We start from the raw sequence: 7,775 nt of genomic DNA, 5'->3' as shown, positions 1-7,775 counted from the left end.
CTGAGGGCAGTTGTATGCCAAATTTCAGTTCTGAGTGAATCTCAACAGTGGTGTTGTGACTTCTCCAATGATGTACAAAGTGTATTAAGTGGTTATATTCACCTTCTTTTATAAATTAAAAAGACCAACTGCAGAGACTGAAATCAGACTCGGGGCTTTGCATTTGCTTTGTTTTATTAAATAAAAAGATGTCTAAGGTTCCATCACACAGAGACACAGACTACCATTTAGAATGAGTGATTAATAAAAGCTTTATATAAATCCATAAAGGGAAATTGGAGTCAAATCCAAATCCAAACACAAGCCCTGTTTGCAAATTAGAACCCAAATCCTAATCCTTCTGAGATTTGCCCATCCCTCTTTGAAACTACATTGTTGTTATTTCCCAAACAGATTCTTTGAGGGCTTTGAAAGTATTTAGAGTTGGTTTGTCTCTCAGATGGACTAATTTTCAATATAACCCCAACAAAAAACAATCCTAGTATAAAGCCAGCACCAATGTTGTTATAATCTTTACCTGTCCCGTAATTAAATACAAATGTGCATGTGATATATATCCTTATGATTACTAAACTGAAAATTATGCTTATTCTCTAGAATATGCTTCTGTCTTTACTCCACTGGAGAGTATATGCTCATACAATAATACAAAATGAAAAAAGTTTATGCTTCTACCTTTATACTAGTTATTCCCTGATTAGAATTTAATACCATATACTGCTTATATCCTGCATGAATTATGTACATATTATAATGTATATAATATATATTGTGTGTGAAGATAATAGCTGTGCTAGCACAAATCTTCCCTATATGCTGTAAGTAGTAGCCCTGGTGACTGGCTTCCCAGGAGATGTGATGAATCTGGGTGGTGGGAAACTAAGCTGGCTCAGGTTATATAGTAGAAAGAGGTACTGAGAGCTTTTGCTGATGGTGCTGCTGCTGAAGCGAAGAGCAGATATCTGGGGGAAACAAGAACATGGTGAAAGAAGGACACTGAGTTTGGAGCTGTTGCCGTCAGTGGTTTATGGTATATCATTGCCAAAGCACAGCTGGGGAGAGTCTCTGGAGGAAGGCAAAGCAGGTGGTAGGCGCAGGCCAGACAAGAATGAGGGTGAGAAGTGGCTTTATGCCACCTTTGTGCCCTGCAAATTCTGGGCTGCTATGGAGCTAAAACAGCTCCCAGCATAAGGTAGAGAAGCCTGCAGCTGTTGAGAATTATGTCTGTCTCAGGTTAGCTATAGGCTATGAGGCAGCACAGATTTCCATAGTGCCATTGTTATAGATCCTTGCACTGCTTCCCCCTCTCTTAGGCTGGCAGTTGAGGTAGAATAGGACCACTAAAGTCATTCTGACACCTTGCTATGCCAAGAAATTCTCCCCATCCTCTTGTGGCTTGTTAACAGCCCTTTTATGCTACTCTATTGTGGTTGAGGCTGGCCCTTTAAGATTAGAGTTTGGGCCTCTACCAATCATATTGTTTCCTTTAGCAGTCCACTGGAATACGGTGGACCATTGTGATTTTCTTATTTGCAGAGAGTATCTTCCCAAGTATGGCTCTCCCAGTCTCAGAATTGGTTCTGAACACTAGATCTCACCAATATCTTTTAAATAAAGTTTCTAGAACAAGTTATTTTAGGATAAGATAGGGCAAAAAATATTTGAAGAATTTTCAAAATTTGACTTAAGACCTATTTCTGAGTCCCATCTTTCCAAAGTGGACCATCTGAGTCTCTTCACAATAAGGTAAGGTCTTTGTCTACAAAACAGAAAGGACTTTTGAGGATGTTGGTGTAGAGAACTAAGCATAAATTTGTTGATAATGGAAAGCAAATCTCTCCCTTAACTGAGTAAAGTCTACTGCTTCTCCATATTTCTATACATTTAGGCTTGGCATAATTCAGTTTTTATTTTTGTATAATTTCAATGGATATAATTTGTTTTTATTGACTTAAATGTTCAGTTGTACAAAACTATGGGTTTTAAGCTTTAGTTTATCCATTTAAATTTTCAGTTGCAGGAAATTATGGGAGGGTCAGGCAAAGGGGAGATAACTAATGACAGAAATTCAAAAAGTTAATGCTTTATATCCATTAAAACACAAATTGTCAACATTACATTTCAAAATATACCAAGTAAATCTCCCTAAATCAAACTCTAATAAGTTCGAGAAGCATTTGTCCGACTTGCCGATCTGTAAATTTTCATCATCATCAGTTGAAATATTTTCTCAACATCTACTGACATTTACCAATAAAAAATGAATCATTCCAAGCATATGTACACTGTATTTAGTGCTTTTAAGCTGTAGGTCTCAAAACACTTTACAAATGAAGGTAATTATTATTATAATCCCAATTAAAATTGGAGAAACAGAGGCAGAGGGTGAACTGAAGAGTCTTACCAAATCACACAGTAGGGTCGTGAAAGAGACAGAAATAAAGCCTAGATTTCCTAATTCCCCATGTAGTGTCCTACCCACTAAACATACTCTCTTTATATATAAAGTGCATAGTATAAGTATAGACAAACCTCAAATTCAGTTGGCTGTTTAAAACTTGCCCATCTGTCCTCCACATATATGTGATGCCAGCTTTTAGATGTGCTTATTCTGTCAGACTGTCAATCCCTGGTGAAAAGCATAGTTAAAATGCTATGACATCACCAAGATACAAGGGAAGATGTTTTAAGTTAAGAAACTATTTGAAGATATAGACCAAAGTATTGAATAGTATAGGCATAACTGTTTAAATAATAACTTGGAAGAACTCCCTGAATAACTAGTAAAATTGCCAAAGCAGCCTGAATTACTTGATCTGCTAGAGACACATGCAGTATGTAATGTAGGATAGGCTAATTTAAACAGAGCATTTTTTTGCTGTATTTGTTTTTAATTTGTGAGAGAATGTAGTGATTATGAAAGCATGGGACTAGTAGCACTGGTTTGAACCAGGCTTAAGGTGAGCAGGCACTTTGCAATCTTCTCCACATAGCTCTGCAAATGAATGACAACCCTGCTGCCACTACCACTGCAGTAACTCTTGAGAGTGTCTCTTCTGTGCTGATGTTGCAAATTGTGGCAAACTGCATCATGTTTTTTTGTAATACTTTTACTTTATTTAGTCCAAAGGAAAAAAAGGAACAATCAAGAGACCATTCAGTGATTGCAACCTTATTCTAGTCTATATAATTTTTTTTAATCTTTAATAGAATGATCATTACTCCACTGTAGACTATGAGCCCCTGATCATTATGTCCATGGCATTCCTATAAAGTAGCCTGCAGTATGACATCTCTAACACTGATTTGATCTATTACATACTGCTTTGTGCACTAAGTGGAGAGGATAAGAGGTTCAAAAAGGTGTCAGCCCTACCCTCCACATTTATGCCTGCAGTTTTTTTTGTTTTGTTTGCAAAGGGCACTTATGAACAAATATTGGGTAGTTAGATGGCTAACTGTCCCATATGCACATGGAAGTACAGCTTACAATATGAATTAAGGGCTTCATATGAATAAATTACAGGTGCACATTTGGAGGCTACTTTTGAAAAATTAGCCCATAGTATTAATCTTAATTCTTTATGATATGGCTAAATAAGAACTAGAATGAGACAATTACCTTCGTTCTCAGTCTTGGCCTATCTTCAATAGAACTTTAACCCAGGCCTCCAGAGGTATAAAGCTAGTTCACTGACCCACTAAACTATCTAATCCCATTTCACTTACATTGTAAAATTCTGAGTAAACAAGAACAAATTCCCTTAATGCTGCTTTTTCCTATTGGTTTTTCATGTTGCTCACATTCAGCAGTTTACAAATAAAAATTGACTAGATTAGTGAGTTAGAGAATGTTTGTGTTAACATAATTTTTAATGCAGATGTCCCAAATGATTTTGTTACTTACGCTGTCTGAATAAAGCAGGAAAACTCAGTTCCTATAGAAAATATGTATTATTGGCTGCATATTCTGACTTAAGATGCACTACAAACTACGTCTTTGAATTAAAGACCAAGCCAAAAAAAATTAATGTTTACTCAAGAATTTTTTTAATTGAAAAATGATACTATTCATGTAGAGACCTAACAGCAATGTATCAAGGAAAGGGCTCATTTTGCTTGAATTTCCTTTTCAAGAATGTTACCAAAGCCATTCTGTTGACTTTAATGATTGTTAAATATTTAGAATTTTAATGTAGGAGACCAAATAGAATAATGCATGAAAGCAATAAATAAATAAGTAGACAAATAGAAATGCTAGACAGATAGATAGTGGAGCTTTTACTTAAAGATCGACCAATTGGCTCAGAAAAAACATTTTAGTTCCTTTGAAAGTAAAGATATGAGAGTGCATTTGCTTGGCTTGCATTATATAGCCATCAATGATGGCTCAAATACTGACTGTTTTCTGAACCTAAAAATATCTAGGTTTTATGTAGTGCTTTTTATCCATAGATCTCAAAGCGCTATATGAAGGAGGTAGTTCACTTTATCCCTTCCTTTATAGATGATTCAGCCAAGGCAGAGAGAGGTGAAGTTGCTTGCCCAGAGTCATCCAGTAGGGATACATCTACACTGCAGCAAAAAAAACCCAAAAAAACCTGCAGCAGCAACTCTCAGAGCCCCAGTTTACAGATTCAGGCTTGTGGGGCTCATATTATATTGCTAAAAATAGTAATATAGATGTTCCTGCTCAGGCTGGAGCTAGGTCTCTGAAACCTGGCAAGTGGGTCTTAGAGCCCAAACTCCAGCCTGCTATTTTTAGCACCATAGAGCAATCCTGAGTGTGTAGACCCAGGCTCTGAGACTTGCTTCTGTGACTTATTTTGTAGTGCAATTGTACCTTAGGAGACTCAGAAACAATCTAGTTTTCCTTTGTCCAGTACTCTGTTCACTGGGACACACTGCTAAGTTTTACATTCATTTACAATCATCGCAACACATAGCTTACAAGATTTTTCATGTCCTGCATTATAGGATTATAGAACTGGAAGGGACCTTGAGAGGTCATCTAGTCCAGTCCCCTGCACTCATGGCAGGACTAAGTATTATGTAGCCTTATAGGTATAAACTAAAAATCCTTAGCATAAGTAATTAACTCTAGAGCATAAGATATCACAAGATAGAATGCTGTAGTGACTAAACTGCTGACAGGTAACCACAAGAAGCTTGGTTATGCTAGCTTGGGATACTTTAAAGTCAGGAACATCAGCAGATGTCTGACCATGAGAATGCCATGGCCTTTATGCTGATGAACTTGAGGTGAATGGACTAATAACCCATGGGAGAAGAGTACCCCACTATTAATAGAGTGAGAAAATAAGGAAAAGGGGATGAAGTCCTTAATTAATATGCATTGGCATAGTAGCATCAGCATAATACATAAAAGTTGTATCCTGGCCTGTCTGCCTTGGGGGAGATGTAGCTCTTGGGAGGTGCCAGGATGATGACCACTGGTGGTGATGACAAGGCAGATGATGAAGATAACAAGTCCTTCAAGATATTCTGCAAGGGATATTCTGAGTATATGGATGCTCAGACACATTCCATATTATCCCCATCTACCTTGCTGGGTTTGAGTGTTTGTAACTTTGCTAACTGTGTTATTAAAACTACAGAAAATTTAAAAAGGTTTCTCCTACATGTGAGTGTTCCAACCATGCACATCAGGGTTTCCAACTGAATAGTCATTCCGTGCCTGATTTTGTGACAAGAGCCAATCAAATCTCAGCATGTTAGTGGGGAATTCTTAAGTAATCAATATAGTTAATATACAATCAATAGCTCAGGCAACAGTTACACAGGCCATAGAATTTCACCAAATAGTTCCTGTATCAAGCACTTTGATTGAGCTAGAGTATATCTTTTAGAAAGACATCCAATATTGACTGAAAGACTTAAGTGACAGAGAATCCACCATACCCCTTGGTAAGTTCTTCCACTGGTTAATTACAACTGAAGTGGAGGGCCTAACTGTAGAAACATAATTTTGAAAAGGTTAGCCATCATGTATACACCATGGTACATCATTTGTTTGTAGCTGTCTGTCCATCCCAGCATATGTTGCTTCTCTTTTTAGATGATTCCTGGAGGCAGGGCCTGTGTCTTTCTATGTGCTTGACCAACCCCTAGAGCAATGGGGACCTGATCCTGATGTAGGGCTGTGGTGCTATAGCAAGTAATAAAAATGTACTGGATAACTCTTGACCCTGAATGTTTCTGAAACTGTAGGCAAGCCAGGAATCATTGTGAGCATTATGATGATATAATATTAAGTTGTGTGGCAGAGCTCTGACCTTACCCCCGTGGGTCCTGTGCTTCTAGGAGGTTTATGCTAGCCTCAGTGGCTCACTGTGACTCTCCACATAGCCCTTCTCTCTCTAGGGTCAGGGTTATAGTCTACTGAGCCCTTTTCATCATAGGCCAGCAAGGAGGTTGGTGAGAACTCCCACAGTCTCTGTTGTTCCCTGGGGGCGTGTTTCAGAACAGTTTAGCTTCCTGTTCTGACAGGGGCCTGACTTCCCCTCCCAGGAGATGTTCCTGTAGTGGTGGGTTGGGGGGAACCTAGGCCTGGCCTCTACTCCGGGTTCCAGCCCAGAGACCCTAATGGTAGCAGCTGTTGGCAGCCAATCTTTCACTGCCAGAGTTGCTACATTTCCCTGGGCCACTTTCCTACAGCTCTCCTGCTTCTCCCTTCTTCACCCTTACCTTAGGGCTCTGTAACGGGGTCGTACTCACCCCCTGCAGCACCTCCTACTGGTTGCTCTGGGGAATTAGCTCTATTCCAGCCCAGAGCACCCTCTGCAGGCTGATGATCCACCTGTTTGCTACTGGCCCAAGTCCCTCCCAGGACCCTGGTGCCTCTTTAACCTGTAACTGGGTTTCCCCCTCCCCAGGGAACCCCCACCTTGCCTCAGTGTATGGCTACTGCCAGTCATTGTCGAGCCCCACACTCTGGGGCAGACTGCAGTCTCAGTAAACTCATCCCTGGCAAGGAGGGTTTGGACCTGCTGCTTTGTCCTACCCCTGGGCTGCCCTCTGCAACCCACAGTACCTTTGGCCTATAGCTAGGCTGCAGCCTGGGGCTTTCCAGGCTGGAGCTCCCCAGCTCCTCAGCCTTTCCCCCAGCCCTGCTTCACTCAGGTACCTTCTCTCTAGTTTCCAGCAGCCAGGCCCATCTCCCTCTGAAGGCAGAGAGGGGCTGCCTGGGCTCCTGGCTCATAGCCTTTTATAAGGGCCAGCTGTGGCCTGATTGGGGTGTGGCCCAGCTGCAGCTACTTCCCCAATCAGCCCAGCTTGAGAGCAGCAGCTCTCAAGCCCTGCCAAGCCGCTTTCAAACCCCTTAAAACCCCAGAGCAGGGATCCACCCTGCTACAGGCTCCCTTACCGATAGTTTCAGGGTGTCTTCATTAACCAGCCCTTCAGCCACACTTCCTCTCCCCTGGCTCTTTTCTGCCTGACTGAAGTGAGCCCTTTTTATAGTATCAGTGGGGCCTTAATTAGAGTCAGATGGTCACATTAGCTTAATGGCCTCACCTGACTCTTTGCAGGTTAATTAGAGTCAGGTGTTGTCATTAGCCTGGAGCAACCCCTGCTCTGGTCAGTCAGGGAACAGAAAACTGTTAATCCAGTGGCCAGTATATCTGCCTTCTGCTATTCTGCTGTGCCCAACTGGCCTGGGTCTATCATAGTTGCAATAATCAGTTACATATTTATTTGCATTTTTATAATTGTAGTTTAAATTACAATTTTAGAGAGTTATCAACAAGTGAGCA

At 40.4% G+C, this 7,775-nt stretch overlaps 1 long non-coding RNA gene across 1 annotated transcript; it reads right to left on the bottom strand.

The window, feature by feature from the left end:
* Window positions 1–834: 834 nt before the first annotated feature.
* Window positions 835–7,441, bottom strand: LOC123375750. The gene is made up of 3 exons (XR_006581575.1): window positions 7,388–7,441; window positions 2,533–2,629; window positions 835–962 (listed from the first exon to the last, which is right to left on the bottom strand). It is a non-coding gene; the product is annotated as an uncharacterized LOC123375750 (long non-coding RNA).
* Window positions 7,442–7,775: the final 334 nt, after the last annotated feature.

This window comes from Mauremys mutica, chromosome 8 (assembly GCF_020497125.1).
Source record: "Mauremys mutica isolate MM-2020 ecotype Southern chromosome 8, ASM2049712v1, whole genome shotgun sequence".
NCBI classification, from domain to species: domain Eukaryota; kingdom Metazoa; phylum Chordata; order Testudines; family Geoemydidae; genus Mauremys; species Mauremys mutica.
This window is presented reverse-complemented; position numbering and strand designations above follow the sequence as displayed.